The 24,836-nt window shown below is 37.1% G+C and overlaps 1 protein-coding gene across 4 annotated transcripts in view; it reads right to left on the bottom strand.

Moving 5' to 3' along the window:
• Positions 1-24,836, bottom strand: part of arhgap39 (Rho GTPase activating protein 39) — a 579,720-nt gene that overhangs the window by 24,469 nt on the left and 530,415 nt on the right. The gene's annotated exons all lie outside the window — the stretch shown is intronic.

Consider the following 24,836-nt stretch of genomic DNA (forward strand, 5'->3'; position numbering starts at 1 on the left):
CAAATTCTTTGTTTTTTATGTTACTTAGGAGGAAGATCTCTCGGTTTTTTGGTATATTGCGTTCTGTGATTTTATTTAATATCTGGTTTAGATCTTCCCAAAATTTTTTCACTTTCTCACACGTCCAGATTGCATGAATTGTTGTTCCCATTTCCTTTTTACAATGAAAACATCTGTCAGATACTGTTGGGTCCCATTTATTTAACTTTTGAGGTGTAATGTATAGCCTGTGTATCCAGTTATATTGTATCATACATAACCTCGTGTTTATTGTATTTCTCATAGTTCCATAACTTCTCCCATGTTTCCTTCTTTATCTTTATGTTTAAATCTTGTTCCCATTTTTGTTTAGTTTTACCATTTGTTTCCTCATTCTCCTTTTCTTGCAGTTTAATATACATATTTGTTATAAATTTTTTAATTATCATTGTGTCTGTAATCACATATTCAAAATTACTTCCCTCTGGTAACCTCAGACTGCTTCCCAATTTGTCCTTCAAGTAGGATTTCAGTTGGTAGTATGCCAACACTGTATCTTGAGTTATATTATATTTATCCTTCATTTGTTCAAAGGATAGTAATTTATTTCCTGAAAAGCAATTTTCTATTCTTTTGATTCCTTTTTTCTCCCATTCTCTAAAGGAAAGATTATCTATTGTAAAAGGGATTAGTTGATTTTGCGTCAGTATTAGTTTTGGTAATTGGTAATTTGTTTTATTCCTTTCTTCCAAATATTGAGCAGATGATGTAATACTGGAGAATTCCTACGTTGTACCAATTTTTCATCCCATTCATATAATATATGTTCAGGTATCTTCTCCCCTATTTTATCTAGTTCTAATCTAGTCCAATCTGGCTTTTCCCTTGTTTGATAAAAATCTGATAGGTATCTTAATTGTGCGGCTCTATAATAGTTTGTAAGCCTCCTTGTTTATACCATTCTGTTAATTTATCTAGTGCTATCCTCGGTTTCCCCCCTTTCCATAAAAATTTCCTTATTATTTTCTTTAACTCCTTGAAGAATTTCTCTGACAAGTGTATTGGCAATGCATGAAATAGGTATTGTATCCTTGGGAAAATGTTCATTTTAATACAGTTTATCCTTCCTATTAGTGTTAGTGGTAAGTCTTTCCAATGCTCTAAGTCGTCCTGTAATTTTTTTCATTAGTGGATAATAATTGAGTTTATATAGATGGCCGAGGTTTTTATTTATTTGTATACCTAGGTATCGTATTGCTTGCATTCGCCATCTGAATGGTGATTCTTTCTTAAATTTTGAGAAATCTGCATTATTCATTGGCATTGCTTCACTTTTATTTGCGTTAATCTTGTAACCCGACACTTCATATTCCTTCAATTTCTTATGTAATTCTTTTATTGATATTTCTGGTTCTGTTAAGTATACTATAACGTCATCTGCAAATAAACTGATTTTATATTCCTTGTCTTTTATTTTTATCCCTTTTATTTTATTTTCTGTTCTTATCAATTCTGCTAGTGGTTCTATAGCTAATGCGAACAATAAGGATGATAGTGGGCATCCCTGCCTTGTTGATCTGCTTAAGTTAAATTGCTTTCATATATATCCATTTACTGTCACTTTCGCCAATGGTCCCTTATATAATGCTTTAATCCAATTAATATACTTCTCTGGTAAACTGAATTTTTGTAGTATTTTGAATAAATAATTCCATTCTACTCTGTCAGAGGCCTTCTCTGTTGGAGCATGAATTAAGTTAATAAATTTACAAATATTGTCTGTTGTTCGTCTTTTTTTAATAAATCCAGTTTGGTCTAGATTTACTATTTTTGGTACATAGTCGGCTAATCTGTTTGCTAATAGTTTAGCTATTATCTTATAATCTGTGTTAAGTAAAGATATTGGTCTATATGACGCTGGTGCGAGTGGATCTTTCCCTGTCTTTGGTATTACTGTAATTATTGCTGTTTTGCATGAATCTGGTAAGCTTTGTGTTTTATCAATCTGGTTGATTACTTCCAGGAGGGGAGGAATTAATAAATCTTTAAATGTTTTATAGAATTCTATTGGGAATCCATCCTCTCCTGGTGTTTTATTATTTGGTAGTTTTTTTATTATCTCTTGTATTTCTACTATTTCAAATGGTTCTGTTAATTTATTTTGTTCCTCTATTTGTTATTTTGGTAGTTCAATTTTAGTTAAAAATTCATCTATTTTCTCTTCTTTCCCTTCTTCAGTTTGGTATAATTGTTTGTAGAATTCTCTGAAGTTTTCATTAATCTCCATTGGATTATATGTGATTTGCTTGTCTTTTTTCCTTGATGCCAATACCATTCTCTTAGCTTGTTCTGTCTTAAGCTGCCATGCTAGAATTTTGTGCGTTTTTTCACCTAGTTCATAATATTTCTGTTTTGTCTTCATTATGTTCTTCTCCACCTTATATGTTTGTAGTGTTTCATATTTTATTTTTTTATCTGCCAATTCTCTTCTTTTAGTTGTATCTTCCTTCATTGCTAATTCTTTTTCTATATTTACTATTTCCCTTTCCAACTGCTCTGTTTCCTGATTGTAGTCCTTCTTCATCTTGGTTACATAACTTATTATTTGCCCTCTGATGAACGCTTTCATTGCGTCCCATAGTATAAACTTATCTTTCACTGATTCCATATTTATTTCAAAGTACATTTTAATTTGTCTTTCAATGAATTCTCTAAAATCCTGCCTTTTAAGTAGCATGGAGTTTAATCTCCATCTATACATTCTTGGAGGGATGTCCTCTAACTCTAATGTCAATATCAAGGGTGAATGGTCCGATAATATTCTAGCTTTATATTCTGTTTTCCTAACTCTCTCTTGCATGCGAGCTGATAACAGGAATAGGTCTATTCTTGAGTATGTTTTATGTCTACCCGAATAATATGAATATTCCTTTTCCTTTGGGTGTTGTTTCCTCCATATATCCAAAAGTTGCATTTCTTGCATCGATTTAATTATAAATTTGGTTACTTTGGTCTTTCTGTTAATTTTTTCCCAGTTTTATCCATGTTTGAATCCAAATTAAGGTTGAAATCCCCTCCTATTTGTATGTTCCCTTGCATGTCTGCTATCTTCAAAAAAATATCTTGCATACATTTTTGATCTTCTTCGTTAGGTGAATATACATTGAGTAAATTCCAAAACTCCGAATATATCTGACATTTTATCATTACATATCTCCCTGCTGGATCTATTATTTCCTCTTCTATTTTAATTGGTACATTTTTACTGATTAATATAGTTACTCCTCTAGCTTTTGAATTATATGACGCTGCTGTTACATGTCCTACCCAATCTCTCTTTAATTTCTTGTGCTTCATTTCAGTTAAATGTGTTTCTTGCACAAATGCTATATCAATTTTTTCTTTTTTCAGTAAATTTAGCAGTTTCTTCCTTTTGATTTGGTTATGTATTCCGTTAATATTTAAAGTCATATAGTTCAACGTAGCCATTTCATACTTTGTTTATCTTTCCTTTTTGTTTCCTCATCAGCACCTTTCCTTCTTATCCATTTCTGCTTTCTTGTTTTGAACACTTTATAAGACAACATTTCTAAAACATCAAACATTTCCCTTATTCTCCTATCTAAAATTTCTTTAACCCCACTATCCCCTCCCCTTCCTGAGTTGCCCTTTATCCCTTGTCGGGCAACCACATCTCCCCTCTCCATTTGGATTTGCGAATTCACTTGCAAGCGTCAACTGATTTAGCAGTGACCGTAACTCCTCCCCACCCAGCCCCCCCCAGAAAAGATTGCAATTTTCATATACAACAAAGGTCAATCTCTTAATTCCCTCCTTACTTCCTCTCTTCCCTTTCATTCCCATATTAATTCTTATCTATACTCTATATATTTTCCTTTAAATACGGATACACTCATGTACACACATATATACACACACACACACACACACACACACACACACACACACACACACACACACACACACACACACACACACACACACACACACACACACACATATATATACCCATATACACACATACATATAGTTCGTGGTCATTTTTACTCTCGTTACATGTCTTCATCTCTTTGCTTGTTTTGTAGTTGTTCTGCAAATTTCCTTGCTTCCTCTGGATCCGAGAATAATCTGTTTTGCTGCCCTGGAATAATTATTTTAAGTACCACTGGGTACTTCAGCATAAATTTATATCCTTTTTTCCATAGGATCGTTTTTGCTGTATTAAACTCCTTTCTCTTCTTCAGGAGTTCAAAACTTATGTCTGGATAGAAAAACATTTTTTGACCTTTGTATTCCAGTGGCTTTTTGTCTTCTCTTATTTTCTTCATTGCTTTCTCCAATATATTTTCTCTTGTTGTATTTCTTAAGAATTTTACTAAAATGAATCTTGGTTTTTGCTGTGGCTGATATTCTATGTGCCCTTTCTATTTCCATTTCTTCCTGTAATTCTGGTCTTGCTAGGACCCTGGGGATCCAATCTTTATAAATTCTCTCATATTCTTGCCTTCTTCATCTTCCTTAAGGCCCACTATCTTTATATTATTTCTTCTATTATAATTTTCCATTATATCTATCTTCTGAGCTAACAGCTCTTGTGTCTCTTTAACTTTTTTATTAGATTCTTCTAATTTCTTTTTTAAGTCCTCTACTTCCATTTCTACGGCTGTTTCTCATTCTTCCACCTTGTCTACTCTTTTTCCTATATCTGACATGACCATCTCTAATCTATTCATTTTGTCTTCTGCACTTTTAATTCTTCTTTTTATTTCACTAAATTCTTGTAATTGCCATTCTTTTACTGATTCCATATATTCTTTAAAAAAATATCCATTGTCTTGCCTTTCCCTTCTTCTTCCATTTCTCTATGTTCTTCTTCTTCTTCTTCCTCTGGGTTGGTCATCTGTTGTTTCCTTGTTTTCTTTTTACTCTCTTCTTTCTTGTTCTCGTTGTTTTCTATGTTCTCTTCCTGTTGTTGTGTTGTAGCTGTCATTCTCAGCTGTGGAGATCGACTCCTCAGCTGGTCCCCCCTCCCGTCAGTGTTTTTTTTTCATGCGCATCGCACATGCGCGAGGAGTCATGCGCACTTTTACTTGGCTCCGCGAGCCATTTTTGTAGTCCCGAGCTCGGGACTTCAACTGACCTTAGGGAGCGGGCTTCTCTCTCCGCAGCGGGCCTCCTCGGACAGGTAAGGCCTTCACCTTCTTCTTCCGACGTTCTTTCTTCTTCTCTTCTTCCCGTTGCTTTCGACTTTTCTTTCTTCGCTGCCATTTTCTTCCCACCTTTACTTTCACTTTGTTTTAATTTTTATGTTTGTGCCTTTGTGTTTTGTGTATTTTTTAAAAACCTTTCCGAAGTGGGCTGGAGTTCCCTGACCAGCCACTACTCCATCACGTGACTCCTTTCGTACTCATCTTTTCTTGAGTAAAGTTTTGTTTTGCACTATCGCTGAGTAGAAATTCTGCCTGGCTCGCAGGAAAAAAATCTCAGAGCTCTATGTTTTTTTTTTTTTTTTTTTTTTTTTTTTTTTTTTTAAAATTTTTTATTTTTCACACCATAAATCACAATAGCCATGATATACACTTTTTCTTTTCCACACATTTACAGTGACTTTTTCTCCCTCCCCCCTCCCTCCTCCCAAGCCACCCCCCCATCCCTCCCCCCTCTCATCCATTTTAGTTATACAATCTAGGTTGCATTAATTCAGTTAGACAATGTTGTCATTCAACAAAAATACACCAGAAATTCTACTGAGTCCATTTTTTTCTTCTCTTCTCCTTCCATCAACTTAGGTAATGTTTGTTCCCGGTAGGTTTTCGCTATTGTATTTAATGTAAGGCTCCCATACTTGTTCGAATATTTCAATATTATTTCTTAAACTATATGTTATTTTTTCTAATGGAATACATTTATTCATTTCTATATACCATTGTTGTATTTTCAAATTATCTTCCAATTTCCAGGTTGACATAATACATTTTTTTGCTACAGCTAGGGCTATCTTAACAAATCTTTTTTGTGCATCCTCCAAGTCAATTCCAAATTCTTTATTTTTTATGTTACTTAGGAGAAAGATCTCTGGATTCTTTGGTATATTGTTTTCTGTTATTTTATTTAATATCTGATTGAGATCATCCCAAAATTTTTCTACTCTCTCACATGTCCAGATTGCATGAATTGTTGTTCCCCTTTCTTTTTTACATCGAAAACATCTATCAGATACTGTTGGGTCCCATTTATTTAACTTTTGCGGTGTAATGTATAGTCTGTGTAACCAATTATATTGTATCATACGCAGCCTCGTATTTATTGTATTTCTCATCGTTCCAGAGCATAACTTCTCCCATGTTTCCTTTTTTATCTTTATATTTAAGTCTTGTTCCCATTTTTGTTTAGTTTTACCATTTGTTTCCTCATTTTCCTTTTCTTGCAGTTTAATATACATATTTTTTATAAATCTTTTGATTAACATTGTATCTGTAATCACATATTCAAGGTTACTTCCCTCTGGTAAACTCAAGTTGCTTCCTAATTTATCTTTCAAGTAGGATCTCAGTTGGTAATATGCCAGCGCTGTATCTCCCGTTATATTGTACTTATCTCTCATTTGTTCAAAGGATAAGAATCTACTTCCTGAAAAACAATTTTCTATTCTTTTAATCCCTTTTTTTTCCCATTTTCTAAAGGCAAGGTTGTCTATTGTAAAAGGGAGTAGCTTATTTTGCGTCAATATTAGTTTTGGTATTTGGTAATTTATTTTATTTCTTTCTACATGTATCTTCTTCCATATATTGAGGAGATGGTGTAATACTGGAGAAGTTCTATGTTGTACCAATTTTTCGTCCCATTTATATAATATGTGTTCAGGTATCTTTTCCCCTATTTTATCTAATTCTAGTCTCGTCCAGTCTGGTTTCTCCCTTGTTTGATAAAAATCTGATAGGTACCTTAATTGTGCGGCTCTATAATAATTTTTGAAGTTTGGCAATTGTAAGCCTCCTTGTTTATACCATTCTGTTAATTTGTCTAGTGCTATCCTCGGTTTCCCCCCTCTCCATAAAAATCTCCTTATTATTTTCTTTAACTCTTTGAAGAATTTTTCTGTCAGTTGTATTGGCAATGCCTGAAATAAGTATAGTATCCTTGGAAAAATGTTCATTTTAATACAGTTTATCCTTCCTATCAGTGTTAGTGGTAGCTCTTTCCAATGCTCTAAATCGTCCTGTAGTTTTTTCATTAGTGGATTGTAATTGAGTTTATATAATTGGCCTAGATTTTTGTTTATTTGCACACCTAGGTATCTTATTGCCTGCGTTTGCCATCTGAATGGGGATTCCTCCTTAAATTTTGAGAAATCCGCGTTATTCATAGGCATTGCTTCACTTTTATTTACGTTTATCTTGTATCCCGACACTTCTCCATATTCCTTCAATTTCTTATATAGTTCTTTTATTGATAGTTCTGGTTCTGTTAAGTACACTATCACATCATCCGCAAACAGACTGATTTTATATTCCCTGTCTTTTATTTTTATTCCTTTTATATTATTATCTCTTCTTATCGATTCTGCTAGTGGTTCTATAGCTAGCGCAAACAATAATGGTGATAGTGGGCATCCCTGCCGCGTTGACCTGCTTAAGTTAAATTGCTTTGATACATGTCCATTTACTGTCACTTTCGCTAACGGTCCCTTATATAATGCTTTAATCCAATTAATATACTTCTCCGGTAAACTGAATTTTTGCAATACTTTGAACAAGTAATTCCATTCTACTCTGTCGAAGGCCTTCTCTGCGTCTAAAGCAACTGCTACTGCCGGTGCTTTATTTCCTTCTACTGCATGAATTAAGTTAATAAATTTACAAATATTGTCTGTTGTGCGTCTTTTTTTGATAAATCCAGTTTGGTCTAAATTTACCATTTTCGGTACCTGTTCTGCTAATCTGTTCGCTAATAGTTTAGCTATTATCTTATAATCTGTGTTTAGCAGAGATATTGGTCTATATGACGCTGGTGAGAGTGGATCTTTCCCTTGTTTTAGTATCACTGTAATTATTGCTGTTTTACATGAATCTGGTAAGTTTTGTGTCTCATCAATCTGGTTGATTACATCCAGGAGGGGCGGTATTATTAGGTCTTTAAATGTTTTGTAGAATTCTATTGGGAGTCCATCCTCTCCTGGTGTCTTATTATTTGGTAAATTTTTTATTATCTCTTGTATTTCTACTGTTCCAAATGGTTCTGTTAATTTATTTTGTTCCTCTATTTGTAGTTTTGGTAGTTCAATTTTAGTCAAAAATTCATCTATTTTCCCTTCTTTCCCTTCGTTTTCGGTTCGGTATAATTGTTCATAGAATTCTCTGAAGTTTTCCTTAATTTCTTTTGGATTATATGTAATTTGTTTGTCTTTTTTCCTTGTTGCCAATACCGTTTTCTTAGTTTGCTCTGTCTTAAGCTGCCATGCTAGGATTTTGTGTGTTTTTTCCCCTAGTTCATAATATTTCTGTTTTGTCTTCATTATATTCTTCTCCACCTTATATGTTTGTAATGTTTCATATTTTATTTTTTTATCCGCCAATTCTCTTCTTTTGGTTGTATCTTCCTTTATTGCTAATTTTTTTTCTATGTTTATTATTTCCCTTTCCAACTGCTCTGTTTCCTGATTATAGTCCTTCTTCATCTTGGTTGCATAACTTATTATTTGCCCTCTAATGAATGCTTTCATTGCGTCCCATAGTATAAACTTATCTTCCACTGATTCCGTATTTACTTCAAAGTACATTTTTAATTGTTTTTCAATAAATTCTCTAAAATCCTGTCTTTTAAGTAGCATGGGGTTTAATCTCCATCTATACATTCTTGGAGGGATGTCTTCTAGCTCTATTGCCAATAACAGGGGTGAGTGGTCCGATAATAGTCTAGCTTTATATTCCGTTTTCCTAACTCTCCCTTGTATGTGGGCTGATAACAGGAATAGGTCTATCCTTGAGTATGTTTTATGTCTAGTCGAGTAGTATGAGTATTCCTTTTCTTTTGGGTTTTGTTTCCTCCATATGTCCACAAGTTTCATTTCTTGCATTGATTTAATTATAAATTTGGTTACTTTGTTCTTCCTGTTAATTTTTTTCCCCGTTTTATCCATATTTGGATCCAAATTCAGATTGAAATCCCCTCCTATTAGTATGTTCCCTTGCGTATTAGCTACCTTCAAAAAGATATCTTGCATAAACTTTTGATCTTCTTCGTTAGGTGAATATATATTAAGTAGATTCCAAAGCTCTGAATATATCTGACATTTTATCATAACATATCTCCCTGCCGGATCTATTATTTCCTCTTCTATTTTAAATGGCACCTTTTTGCTAATTAATATAGCCACTCCTCTTGCTTTTGAATTATACGATGCTGCTGTTACATGTCCTACCCAATCTCTCTTTAATTTCTTGTGCTCCAATTCAGTTAAATGTGTTTCTTGGACAAATGCTATATCTATTTTTTCCTTTTTCAGTAAATTTAGTAGTTTCTTCCTTTTAATTTGGTTATGTATTCCATTAATATTTAGAGTCATATAGTTCAGCGTAGCCATTTTATATTTTGTTTATCTTCTCTTTCCGTTTTTCCATCATTACCTTTCCTCCTTTTCCATTTCTGTTTTCTTATTTTCAACTCTTTACCAGACAACATTCCTACAACATCCAACATTTTCCTTATTCTCCTATTTCTATCTTCTTTATCCCCAATCTCCCCTTCCCCTCCTGAGTTGCCCTTTATCCCTTGTCGGACAACCACATCTCCCCTCTCCATTTGGATTTGCGAATCCACTCGCAAGCGTCAACTGATTTTGCAGTGACCGCTCTTTTCCCCCCACCCAGCCCCCCCCAGAAAAGATTTCGTTTTTTATATGTCACAAAGGTCACTCTTTTAGTTCCCTCCTTATTCTCTCTATTCCATTACCTTCCCTTATTAATTCTTGTCTATACTTTCTATGTTTTCCTCTAATTACAGATACTTTCACATATGCCCGTTGTCTCTATTCACTCTTATACCTCTTTACCCGCATACATATCAATCGTGGTCATTTTTACCCTCCTTACCCGTCTTCATCCCTCAGTCTATTTTTGTCTTTACCCACATACATATCAATCGTGATAATTTTTGCTCTCATTACCCGTCTTCATCCCTCAGTCTATTTTTGTAATTGTTCTGCAAATTTTCGTGCTTCTTCTGGATCCGAGAATAGTCTGTTTTGTTGTCCTGGAATAAATATTTTCAATACCGCAGGATGCTTCAGTGTAAATTTATATCCTTTCTTCCATAAAATCGCTTTTGCTGCATTGAACTCTTTTCTCTTCTTTAGGAGTTCAAAGCTTATATCTGGATAAATGAAGATTTTTTGCCCTTTATACTCCAGTGGTTTGTTGCCCTCTCTTACTTTTTCCATTGTCTTCTCCAGCACCTTTTCTCTTGTAGTATATCTTAGGAATTTTACTACAATAGATCTTGGTTTTTGTTGTGGTTGTGGTTTAGGGGCCAATGCTCTATGTGCCCTTTCTATTTCCATTTCTTGCTGTAGTTCTGGACATCCTAGGGCCTTAGGGATCCATTCTTTTATAAACTCCCTCATATTCTTGCCTTCTACATCTTCCTTAAGGCCCACTATCTTTATGTTATTTCTTCTGTTATAATTTTCCATTATATCTATTTTTTGGGCTAGTAATTCTTGTGTCTCTTTAGTTTTTTTATTAGATTCCTCCAATTTCTTTTTTAAGTCTTCTACCTCCATTTCTGCTGCTATTGCCCGTTCTTCCATCTTGTCCATTTTTTTCCCCATTTCTGTTAAGGTCATATCCATTTTATTTATTTTCTTTTCTGTGTTGTTTATTCTTCTTCTTAAATCATTGAATTCCTGTGTTTGCCATTCTTTAAATGACTCCATGTATCCTCTAACAAGAGCAAGTACCTCCTTTACCTTGCCTATCTTTTCTTCTTCTATTTCCCTGTACTCTTCCTCTTCCTCTTCTTCTTCCTCTAGGTTGACCATCTGTTGTTTCTTTGCTGCCCTTTCCTCCTCTTCTTTCTTGTTTCCATTGTCTTCTGTGGTGTCTTCTTGCTGCAGGTGTTCTGCAGCTGTCGTTGCCGGCTGTGGAGATCGACTCCCCAGCTGGTCCCCCCTCCCGTCGGTGTGTTTTTTTGTATGCGCATCGCGCATGCGCGAGGAGTCGCGCATGCGCGGTTGCGCACTTTTACTCGGCTCTGTGAGCCATTGTTGTAGTTCTCTTTCTACCGACCTGAGGTAGTGGGGTCTTCTCTCCACAGCGGGCCTCTTCGGACAGGTAAGGCCTTCACCTTGTTCCTCCGTTGTCTTCTCTTCCTCTCTTCTTTCCGTTGATTTTGATTTTTCTCCTTTTGTCTCCATCTTCTTTCCACCTTTATATTCACTTTTCTTTAACTTGTATTTCTGTGCCTTTGTATTTTCTCTCGTTTTTCCCGACTTTTCTGGAGAGGGCTGGAGTTCACCGTCCGGCCACTACTCCATCACGTGACTCCTCTTCGAGCTCTATGTGATGTCATGTATGTATTACATCAAAGTTCAGATTTTAATGTTAAAGTGTGTAATGAGCCTTTATGAACTTTAGGAGCTGGGTAACCTTGTTCTGTGCTTTAACCGCTCTGAGATCCAGTGATGTACAAGGCTGGAACTCGTGGGGTGCCCCAATGCTGCAACGAGTCTGGGACAGGAATATTGGGACACATTGATGGTATGGTTTGGGTGCAGAGTGTTAAACATGAATCAGGTCTGAGAGATTAAACAGACTAGATCTTGCTCAAAATGAGAGGTAATTTTATTGAGCATTCAAATTTTTATGGTCAGGTGGATGTGAAGTCGATGTATTGTTAGGTCTGCTTTGTTCATGAATGAGTGAGACAAACACCAGACTGAGTCGAAATCAGGGTTCTTTGTTCTTTATTACCGGATTGTAACACTTGCGACTAACAATGTTAGTCGGAGAATGCATTCTGCCGTTATCAGCAAAATGGTGATTTTTTTATACCCTTGGATACATGCTTAGAACATCATCATATCATTACTTGTCCAATGACTAAAACTGTTGCTATCCTTTCCCTGCTAGCTTCCTGCCTCTCAATCCATCAATGTCTCTCTTATCTTGTAAGTACAAGGATGCATTCACATCTTGTTACAGCCCTGTACAGGGTAACTCCTTACACATTCCCATCTCATGATGTTTTACCTTACAGTATTGACTGAGGTGTTCATAGCCAGGGTAATACTCAAACTAAGGGGGTCAAAGATTCGGGGCAGAGAATTGTTTTCACTCAGAGAATAGTCAGTCTTTGGAATTTTCTACCTGAGGGGATGTTGAGGCTCAGTTGCTGGAACTATTTAAGATATATTTGGACACGCCGTAGAAAATTTACACAGTGAGTGTTGCTGAGGTAAAGGGTCAGACATGTCCTTAGTGAATAGCCGAATCCGATTCCCAGTTCTGATGTTTGTTCCCTATGGGAAAGTATACTGGTTACATCACAACCTGGTTTGGAAATTCAAATGCCCAGGAACACAGAGCATAGCCAAGTCCATCACAGGCTCCAATCTCCTGTCCGCTGTAGATATCTATGTGAGGCAATGCCTCCAGAAGGCAGCCAACATCATAAAGGACCCCCATCACCCTGGTCACAACCTCTTCTCATTCCTCCCTTTGGGCAGATGGTACAGAAGCCTGAAGACCAGCACCTCTAGGTTCAAGAGCACTTTACTTACAACAGTCGTCAGGTTCTTGAACCACCCCTTGTTCCACTAATCAGGGACACCACAAAAGAACTGTCTGCACTGCCACTCTTTTTGTACATGGTTAACTGAGAATATTTATAGCTATCTTTTTTTTGTCTCTTTGTAATTCAATGATAGTTCGAGTCGTTTTTACAAGTATGTGTTCAGCTGCATCAAGTAGGAATTTCAGTGCATATGTACATTATACAATGTATATGACAATAAATTCATAGCATTGTCATACCCAGTGAGTCAGAACACAATGCTGGAGAAACTCGGCTGGTCAAGCAGTGTTCTTTCTGTGGCAAGGATAAAGGTACATCCTGTATCTTGAACTTTGCTGTATAAAGGACACTGTTTGACCAGCTGAGTTTCTCCAGCATGATGTTCTTACTTCAGCCACGGTGTCTACAGCCTCTTGTGTTTTACTCTAGTGAGAATGATCATGTGACCTCAGTAACCTATTCTTTCTTCCTTTCCCTACCCCATGATCCCTTTAGCCAGTAGGGCCCCATCCAACTCCCTTCCGAACAAATCGAATTAACCTGCCTCAACAACTTTCTTTGGTAGGTAGTTCACATCTCTGCGAGTGAAGACGTTTTTCCTCATCTCAGTCCTAAATGGCTTCCCCCTTCTCCTTCGACTGCCACCCCTTGTTCTGAACTTCTCCAACATCGGGAACATCTTCCTGCTCTGGTCCAGTCCTGTCAAGAATTTTATGTCTCAATGCGAACCTCTCTCATTTTTCTAAAACAATTAAATGTAACCCTTGTCTGTCCAGTCTTCATTGAATCATATAGTTTGTTCTACCATTTCCTGTGCAAGACTGGTCCGGAAATGAGATTCCACTGTTCTATTACAGGACTAACATTGGAACAGCTTTTTATGTTGTTGCAACAAGGCCAGTGGCTTTTATTGCAGCAGATTCAAATCCCTAACATAAAGGCAAAAATAAATCTTTACCACGTCCTGCCTGATGTACATTCCAACTGTTCAAAAGCTGTAAGCACACTTCAGACTTGAGTCCAATCATTATCAATGAGCAGAAACCATTCTTTGTGATTGATGACATTGTCAGAAGGTCCTGACTTATTATCTGGTAATATACCAAAGTGATAAATGCAGGGGTCCTGGAGATTGCAGAGCAATAAATGGCTCTTCAGTTTATTAATCCAGAGGAACTTGTCTATCCACTCCGTAGCTGGCAGTAAATCAAGATCAGCAAATTGCTTACATGCACTGAGCTTCAACTAATGCCAATATGATACCATGGAACATCAACAGCATATGGAAAAGCATCATATTCCACGACAACAAGTCTGGGCACTTAATGTTCTGGGGATGAAAGGAAGGAGCAAGGAATTGAGGGACAGAAGCAGCTGTGGGGGTGCTGCAGTGAGGATGGCCTGAAATGTCAACTCCTTATCGGAAACAGTTACTGCTTTCAGATTTATGGAGTTAATTAACCAAATGAACATTCCCAGGCATCTGTGTCAGGATCCATATTACATTAACTAGTTTTAGAGAGATTGAACAGATGAGAGGTGGTGAACATTACATTACCGAGGGTCAGAGAGATTGAATAGGTTAGAGGTGGTGATCATTACATTACCGAGGATCAGAGAGATTGAACAGATGAGAGGTGGTGAACATTACATTACTGAGGGTCAGAGAGATTGAACAGATGAGAGGTGGTGAACATTACATTATTGAGGGTCAGAGAAATTGAACAGATGAGAGGTGGTGAACATTACATTACTGAGGGTCAGAGAGATTGAACAGATGAGAGGTGGTGAACATTACATTACTGAGGGTCAGAGAGATTGAACAGATGAGAGGTGGTGAACATTACATTACTGAGGGTCAGAGGGATTGAACAGATGAGGTGGTGAACATTACATTACTGAGGGTCAGAGGGATTGAACAGATGAGAGGTGGTGAACATTACATTACTGAGGGTCAGAGAAATTGAACAGATGAGAGGGTGAACATTACATTACTGAGGGTCAGAGAAATTGAACAGATGAGAGGTGGTGAACATTACATTACTGAGGGTCAGAGAAATTGAACAGATGAGAGGTGGTGAACATTACATTACTGAGGGTCAGAGAAATTGAACAGATGAGAGGTGGTGAACATTACATTACTGAGGGTCAGAGAAATTGAACAGATGAGAGGTGGTGAACATTACATTACTGAGGGTCAGAGGGATTGAACAGATGAGAGGTGGTGAACATTACATTACTGAGGGTCAGAGAGATTGAACAGATGAGAGGTGGTGAACATTACATTACCGAGGGTCAGGGGGATTGAACAGATGAGAGGTGGTGAACATTACATTACCGAGGGTCAGGGGGATTGAACAGATGAGAGGTGGTGAACATTACATTACTGAGGGTCAGAGGGATTGAACAGATGAGAGGTGGTGATCATTACATTACTGAGGGTCAGAGGGATTGAACAGATGAGAGGTGGTGATCATTACATTACCGAACATTACATTAATGATCTGGATGATGGATGGGGTGGTAAATTTGATTTGTAAATATGCGGATGATACAAAAATAGGTGGAATTGTGGATAATGAAGAAGGTTTTCAAAGATTGCAAAAGGATTTGGACTGCTTAGAAGAGTGGGCTGAAAGATGGCAGATGGGGTTTAATGTTGAGAAGTGTGAAGTACTTCATTTTAGAAGGAATAATCAAAACAGGACATTCATTGTAAATGGGAGGGCATTGAGGAATGCAGTGGAGCAGAAAGATCTTGGAATAAGGGGAGGAGTCACATGATGGAGTAGTGGCCGGTAGGAGAATACCAGCCCTCTCCAGATAAGAAGAAATAAAGTGAAGAAAATGCAAAGCTCAAGAAACACAAAACACAACAAATAAAAGATAAAGGTGTGGAGAAAAGAAAGAAAATGGCACCTAAGAAGGAAAAACCAAAAACAACGGGAAAAAAAGAAGGAAAGATGCCGGAAGAGAAAGGAGAAGGCCTTACCTGCAAGAAGAGGCAGGGACCCGCCGTGGACAGAGGAGCCCACTCCCCGAGATTAGTGGAGACCCCACAGGGTCGCGACCTCCTGACCGCGGGACTGCAAAAATGCCAAACAGAGGTGCGCAATGTGCACAACAAGGAAAAGGGAAACACCGATGGGAGGGGGCCCAGCTGTGGAGTGAACTTACACAGTGCGACCAGCTGAGAGAGGCCCGACAGCAGGGCTCTCAGCTGGAAGAAGAGGAAAGCAACGGGAAAGGGAGTGATAAGAAAGAAAAACAGCAACAGGAAGCCCAACAGATAACTAGCCCAGAAGAAGACCAACAACAAGAAGCAATGAAAAAAAACACCCAACAAACTGAGACAAGTAACTCATCAGGAAAGTCAGAAGAGACACAGATATAAGGAAGAGAAGTAGAAGACACAAACCCAAGAGCAGACACAGAAGAAGAAGAAGAAGGAGACCAAGCTCTGCACAGAGGAATAGAAGGTAAAAATAGATGGACAGTACATAGATAAAATGTTTTTTCAAGAACAAATGAAAGCATTAAAAGAATGGTTGACACTAGAATTTAGTGAAATAAAAATAAAAATTAAAAGTTCAGAAGAAAAAATGAGTAGAATAGAACTAACAGAAATAGGGAAAAGATTAGAAAATGTGGAAGAACAAGAAATGGCTGTAGAAATGGAAGTGAACGACTTAAAAAGAAAATTGGAAGAAAGTGACAAAAAAGTTAAGGAAACACAAGAGTTGTTAGCTCAGAAGATGGATATAATGGAAAATTACAGTAGGCGAAACAATATAAAGATAGTGGGCCTAAAGGAAGATGAAGAAGGCACAAATATGAAATAATTTATAAAAGAATGGATCCCAAAAATTCTGGGAATGAGAGAAATACAGGAAGGAATGGAAATAGAAAGGGCACACAGAACATTAGCACCGAAACCACAGTCACAACAAAAACCAAGATCCGTTTTGGTAGAATCTCTGAGATACACGACAAGAGAAAATATATTGGAGAGGGCAAGGAATAAAATTAGAGAAGACAAAAAACCATTGGAATACAAGGGGGAAATTTTTGTTTTTTTTACCCAGACATAAGCTTTGAGCTCCTAAAGAAGAGGAAGGAGTTTAACACACCAAAATCGATCCTATGGAAAAAAGGCTATAAATTTATGTTAAGGTATCCAGTGGTGCTTAAAATAGTTATCCTGGGGGAGCAAAACAGACTGTCCTCGGATCCGGAGAAAGCACAAGAATTTGCAGAACGTCTGCAGGACAGAAAGAGAGATGAAGAGATGTAACAAGAACAAAGAACAATGACAAACTACATATAAAGATGTAAAAATAATGTATAAGTAAGAAGTAAAGAAGGGAAAGAAAAGGGAAGTAAGGGAGAAGGGGAAAAAAGGAAGGGGAAAAAAGAGAAGAAAAGAGGTTGAGCTTTGTTATATGTCAAAATAAAAGTATTTTCTGGAGGGGGTTGGGTGGGAGAGAACAACAGTCACTGCGAAATTAGTTGACACTTGTGAACGGGTTCGCAGTCCGAAATGAGAGCGGAGTTGTGGTTACCCGGCAAAGCACAAGGGGCAACTCAGAGGGGGGGGGGGAGACACTTGGGGTTAAGTAATTTTAGTTGTTGGAGTGGTTGAAGTATTTTATGCTTTAGAAGTGTTGTCATACATTCAGTTCAAAAAAGGAAAACTGAGAGATGAAAATGGGAAAAAGGGGAAAGGTGGTGGTGAGGAAACGGAAATGAGGTGTAAACAGAGTATGAGATGGCCATGTTGAACTATATGACTATAAATATTAATGGAATACATAACCAAATCAAAAGGAAGAGGCTATTAAATTTATTGAAAAAAGAAAAAATAGATATAGCATTTGTGCAGGAAACGCATCTAACTGAAGTGGAACATAATAAATGAAGGAGAGACTGAGTAGGGCACGTAACGGCAGCATCATATAATTCAAAAGCCAGAGGTGTAGCTATATTAATCAATAAAAATGTACCAATCAAAATAGAGGAGGAAATAATAGATCCAGCAGGGAGCTATGTAATGATAAAGTGTCAGATATATTCAGAATTCTGGAATTTGGTCAATATATATGCACCTAATGAAGAGGATCAAAAGTTTATGCAAGATATTTTTTGAAGATTGTAGATACGCAGGGGAATATATTGATAGGAGGGGATTTTAACCTTAATTTGAACCCAAAGGTGGATAAAACTGGACAAAAGACTAGCAAAAAGAACAAAGTAGCCAAATTCATGTTTAAATCAATGCAGGAAATGCACCTTTTGGATATATGGAGGAGGCAACACCCAAAGGAGAAGGAATACTCATATTATTCGAGTAGACATAAAACATACTCAAGGATTGACCTGTTCCTGTTGTCAGCCCATATCCAAGGGAAAGTTAGGAAAATAGAATATAAAGCTAGATTGTTATCGGACCACTCACCCCTGTTATTAGCAATAGAGCTGGAGGACATCCCTCCAAGAACATATAGATGGAGATTAAACTCCATGCTACTTAAAAGGCAGGAATTTAGAGAATTTATTGAATGCCAAATTAAAATATACTTTGAAATAAATACAGAATCAGTGAAAGACAAATTTATATTATGGGATGCAATGAAAGCATTCATTGGAGGGCAAATAATAAGTTATGTGACTAAGATGAAAAAGGACTACAATCGGGAAATAGAACAGTTGGAAAGGGAGATAGTAAGTACAGAAAAAGAACTAGCAACAAGGGAAGATACAACAAAAAGAAGAGAATTGGCAGACAAAAAAAAATAAATACGAAACATTACAAACGTATAAGGTGGAGAAGAACATAATGAAAATAAAGCAGAAGTACTACGAGCTAGAAGAAAAATGCACAAAATACTAGCCTGGCAACTTAAAACAGAACAAGCTAAAAGAACTGTATTGGCATCAAGGAAAAAGGACAAACAAATTACATATAACCTAACAGATATCAATGAAAACTTTAAGGAATTCTATGAATAATTATATCAAACTGAGAATGAAGGGAAAGAAGACAAAATAGATGAGTTTCTAGCCAAAATTGAACTACTTAAATTGCAAGAAGAGGAGCAAAACAAATTGATAAAACCATTTGAAATAGAGGAAATAGAGGATTTATTAAAAAAGCTACCAAACAATAAAATGCCTGGAGAGGATGGATTCCCAATTGAATTCTATAAAACATTTAAAGAGTTATTAATTCATCCTCTCCTGGAAGTAATAAACCAGATAGAAAAAGCACAAAACTTGCCAGATTCATGTAAAAGAGCAATAATTACAGTAATACCAAAGACGGGGAAAGATCCACTAACACCAGCATCGTATAGACCAATATCTCTACTTAATTCAGATTATAAGATAATAGCAAAACTATTAGCAAACAGATTGGCCGACTGTGTACCAAAAATAGTAAAACTAGATCAAACTGGATTTATTAAGAAAAGATGAACAATGGACAATGTCTGTAAGTTCATTAACTTAATCCATGCAGTACAAGGAAATAAGATACCAACAGTGGCTGTTGCTTTAGATGCAGAGAAAGCCTTTGACAGGGTAGAATGGAATTATTTATTCAAAGTATTACAGCAGTTCAACCTACCAGAAAAATATATTAATTGGATTAAAGCATTATATAAGGGACCATTGGCGAAGATGACAGTAAATGGATATATATCGAACCAATTTAAATTAAGTAGGTCAACTAGGCAGGGATGTCCAGGGATGTCCACTATCTCTCTCACTGTTCGCTTGAGCAATAGAACCATTGGCAGAACTGATAAGAACAGAAAATAAAATAAAAGGGATAAAAATAAAGGAGAAGGAATATAAAATAAGTTTATTTGCAGATGACATCATAGTATACTTAACAGAACCAGAAATATCAATAAAAGAACTACATAAGAAATTGAAGGAATATGGAGAAATATCGGGGTACAAGATCAACCTAAATAAAAGTGAAGCGATACCAATGAATAATGCAGATTACACAGAGTTTAAAAAAGAATCACCATTTAAATGGCAAACACAAGTAATTCCAAACCTAGGTATTAGATTAGATAATAATCTAGGCCATCTATACAAATTAAATTATCAGCCATTAATGAAGAAATTACAAGATGACTTAGAACATTGGAAAGATTTACCACTAACACTAATAGGGAGGGTAAATTGCATTAAAATGAATATCTTCCCAAGGATACAATACCTATTTCAATTGTTACCAATTCCATTAACAGAGAAGTTCTTCAAAGAGTTAAAATAAGGAAATTCTTATGGAAAGGGGGAAAACCGAGGATAGCGTTAGATAAATTAACAGAGTGGTACAAACAAGGGGGCTTACAGCTACCAAACTTTTAAAATTATTATAGAGCAGCACAATTAAGGTATCTATCAGATTTTTATCAAACAAGGGAAAAACCAGATTGGACCAAGATAGAACTAGATAAAATAGGGGAGAAGGTATCAGAACATATACTTTATAAGTGGGATGAAAAACTGGTGCAATATAGAAGTTCACGAGCACTGCACCATTTACTCAACATATGGAAGAAGATTCACGTAGAAAGGAGAAAAACAAATTACCAACTACCAAAATTATTATTAACACAAAATCAGCGAATCCCTTTCACAATAGATAACCTTTCCTTTAGAGAATGGGAGAGAAAAAGAATTAAAAGAATAGAAAATTGTTTTTTGGGAAATAATTTATTATCATTTGACAAATGAAGTACAAATATGGAATAACTCATAGTACAATGTTTGCATATCATCAACTGAAAACCTACTTAAAGGATAAATTGGGAAACAGACAGAGATTATCAGAAGGAAGCAGCTTTGAATATGTGATTACAGACACAATGATAATTAAAAGATTTATAACAAACATGTACATCAAGCTGCAAGAGAAGGAAATTGATGAAATCAGCTATAAACCCAAACAAAAGAGGGAAAAATATTTAAACATAAAGATAAAAAATGAAACATGGGAAAAGTTATGTTCTGGAACTATGAAGAATATAATAAACACAAGGTTACGCATGATACAGTATAATTGGTTACACAGGTTATATATCACGCCCCAAAAGTTAAATAAATGGGATCCAACATTATCAGATAGATGTTTTCGCTGAAAGAAGGAAACGGGAACAACAGTACATGCCACTGGGGCATGTGAGAAAGTGAAAAAGTTTTGGGAAGATCTAAATCAGGTATTAAATAAAATCAGAAAAAACAACATACCAAAAAAATCCAGAGATCTTTCTTCGAAGTAATATAAGAAGTAAAGAATTAGGCCTCAAACTGGATGAAGCACAAAAAAGATTTATTATGATAGCCTTAGCTGTAGCAAAAAAATGTATAATGTCAACTTGGAAATCGGAAGAGCCTGAGAGTACAGCAATGGTACATGGAAATGAATAAATGTTTTCCATTGGAAAAAATAACATATAATTTCAAAAATAAAGTCACATTATTTGAACAAATTTGGGAACCGTACATGGAACACAACAGAGAGGGCCTACCGCGGACCTTCATCATCTAAAATGATAGAATGAGAAGAAGACGAAATTACCTGATCCAGTGTGTAAAAGTAGATGACACAATTTTCTTGTTTATTTTCATTGTGTGATGACATTGTATTGTATATGTTGAACGTTTAATGGGTTTGGAGGGGGGTGGGAAGGAGGGAGGGAAGGGAGAGGGGGGAAAAAGGGGAGAAAATGTCACTGTGTATATTCAAGAGGTAAATGTTTGTGTGTATTTTGATTAATATGATTCATAGTGTGAAAAATTTAAAAAAAAAGATCTTGGAATAACAGTTCATAGTTCCCTGAAGTTAGAACCTCATGTGGGTAGGGTGGTGAAGAAAGCTTTTAGTATGCTGGCCTTTATAAATCAAAGCATAGAATGCAGGAGTTGGGAGGTGATGTTGAGACTGTTCAAGGCATTGGTGAGGCCAAATTTGGAATACTGTGTGCAGTCTGGTCACCGAATTATAGGAAGAATATCAACAAGGTAGAGAGAGTGCAGAGAAGATTTATGAAAATGTTGCCTGGGTTTCAGAATCGAGATTACAAAGAAAGATTGAGCAGATTAGAATGCTTTTTGCATTCCTTGAAGTGTAGAAGGTAGAGGGGGATTTGATAGAGGTATTTAAGATTATGAGGGGGATAGATAGAGTTGACGTGGATGGGGTTTTTCCATTGAGAGTAGGAGAGATTGAAACAAGATGCCATGAGTTAAGAGTTAAGGAGAAAACGTTTAGAAGTAACATGAGGGGGAACTTCACTCAGAGAGTGGTGGCTGTGTGGAATGAGCTTCCAGGAAAAATAGTGGTAGCTGGGCCCATTTTGTCTTTTAAGGAAAAATTAGATAGGTCTTTGGGTGGGGGGGTGGGGGGAGACAATGGAGGGTTATGGGCAGGTGCAAGTAGGTGGGACTAGAAGGTAGTACTTGGTTTGGTGCGGACTAGAAGGGCCGAGATGGCCTGTTTCCATGCTGTAATTGTAATAAGGTTATTACATTACCGAGGGTCAGAGAGATTGAACAGATGAGAGTGATTACAAAAAAACAAACTTTTGGGGGAACTCAGCGGGAAGCATCTGCGGCAGAAATAGTTGATATTTCCACTTGTTACTGCATCAGGGCTGAAATATCGGGGGGGGGGGGTAGCCAATACAAAGAGGTGAGGAGGTGGGGGGGGGGAGGCAGAGCTGGCTTTTGAAGTGGATGTAGGTGAGGGGTAGGGGATAAGATGATGGGCAGATGGAGCCAGGTGGGGGATGGGAGGGTATAGAGAGAGTGACAGAGCTGGGGGGTGGTGTGGAGACAACAAAGGGCTGCAGATTCTGGCTTGTGAAGGTGATCATGAAAGCCTGCAGATGCCATGATTGTAGCTAAATACACAAATCTGCTGGACAAGATCAGTAGGTCACGCAGTGTTCTTTTTGGCGAAGATAGATAACCAATATTTTGATCTTGAGCCCTTAGTCAAGGTGTGAGGAAAAAACAGGCAGATGCCTGAATAAAATGGTGGGGGGAGGGGTAGAGTGAGGATCACAGGCCCAAAGGAAAGACGACGCAAGTAGATATGGATGGGCAGGCAGCAGAGTAAAAAAGCTTGGAAATGATAAAGGGAGGTGATAGGTCTCTGAATGGAGAAGGTGTGGAGTGTTGGAGGAAAGGAGACAGAGGGACAGGGAAAGAGAGAGAGAGAGAGAGAGAGAGAGAGAGAGAAAGAGAGAGAGAGAGAGAGAGAGAGAGAGAGAGAGAGAAAGAGAGAGAGAGTGACATGGTCATATTTTTTAAAAAACACATTACCAGGCCCTTCAACCCATGAGCCTGTGCTGTCCAAATACACCCACATGACCAATGAACCTCCAAGCCCCCCGTGCACTTTTTGAGGATTAGAGAAAACCAGAGTACCCAAAGGAAACCCATACAAACACAGCAAGAACGTGTAAACCCCTTGCAGATGGTGGTGGATTCAAACAAGGGTCACTGGGACTGTCATGGCATTGCGTTAATTGCTCTGCAAACTGTGCCATTTTCTGTTTTTGTTTTGAATTACCAGACCAGCATCTGCTTTTATTTCCTCCAATTATAAAAAATCTCTGCACTATTTACAGGTTAGTGCCTTCAAGATCCTGGGAGATCATATTTCAGTAGGTCTCTCTCTGTCGGAGAGCAGCAGCGATCATCAAGGATCCACACCACCCAGCACACCCTTTGTTCTCGCTGCTGCCGTCAGGAAAGAGGTGTAGGTGACACAGGACTCGCACCCACCAGGTTCAGGAACAGCTGCTCCCCCTCTTTGTACATTATTTATGACTGAACACTTCTTTTCTTCAGTATTGCACCATTTATTTGCACTTTTTTCTTTGTTTACATTTCTCTCTTTTCTTGAATACAGTTTTTTTTTACACTACCAGTAATTAGAAATTCTGCCTGGACTGCAAGAATAAAAATCTCCAAGTGGTAGATAGAAGACCATAACATATAGGAGCAGAGGAAGGCCATTCAGCCTGTCGAGTTTGCTCTGCCATTCCATCATGAGCTGATCCATTCTTCCACCCAGCCCCAGTCCCCTGCCTTCTCCCCATAACCTTTGATGCCCTTATGATTCAGGTATCTATCAATCTCTGCCCAACGACCTGGCCTCCACAGCCCCCTGTGGTAGCAAATTCCAGGGGTTCACTGCTCCCTGACTAAAGAAATTCTTCCACAACTCTGATTTAAATGTGGAATTTAAATTCATGGAATAATTGAATCGTAGAATTGTCGAGGTGAGAAATAGACCCCTATGAGCCATGACATCCATCAATGCCAATCCCATTTTCCTTCTCCTTCCATGCCTTTCCTATCCAAGTATTTGACCAAGTGTGGGAGAAATTTTAAGAAGAAGAGATTGTCACTAATATAATTGGCAGACAGCACATTTTAATCCACCATCTGTTCACCGAGATATTATTTAGAAGCTTAAGTTGTAGCCTTAACCGTGGTCTAGGACACTAACAGTAGTATTGACTCAGTTTTCTTCACATTAGATAAAACTAAGATTTTAAAAGACAAAAATTGCAATAAAGGTCTTAATGTGGTTTATAACATGATGTAATCCATTTTTCTCTATTAGCTTGTTTTTTGTCTCTGTATAAATATATGTGATTGTGGAAGTAGATTTCAGAGTTGATAAGCAGTGGATACTGCCGCCTACTCTCCATGATGTGAAATAAAAGTCCGTGAAACGATACTCAAGGTCTCTGATCAGTTAATTTAATTTATACCACTTACTGCTTAAGCATTGCAATAACCCCTGCCTCCACCACCTCCCCTGGCAGTTTGATCCAGTTAATCTTCAGATCCCTTCAGATCTCAGATTCCATTAATAAGTTCTGGATTTTGGATTCTCCAAAATTTTGGACAATGTGCTTGTAAAAAAAAAATACACAACACTTGTCTTCAGTTCTGGTCGCCTCATTATAGGAAGGATATGGAAGCTGTGGAGAGGGAGCAGAGGAGAT

Source organism: Narcine bancroftii, chromosome 1 (genome assembly GCF_036971445.1).
Source record: "Narcine bancroftii isolate sNarBan1 chromosome 1, sNarBan1.hap1, whole genome shotgun sequence".
In the NCBI taxonomy this organism is placed as follows: Eukaryota; Metazoa; Chordata; class Chondrichthyes; order Torpediniformes; family Narcinidae; genus Narcine; species Narcine bancroftii.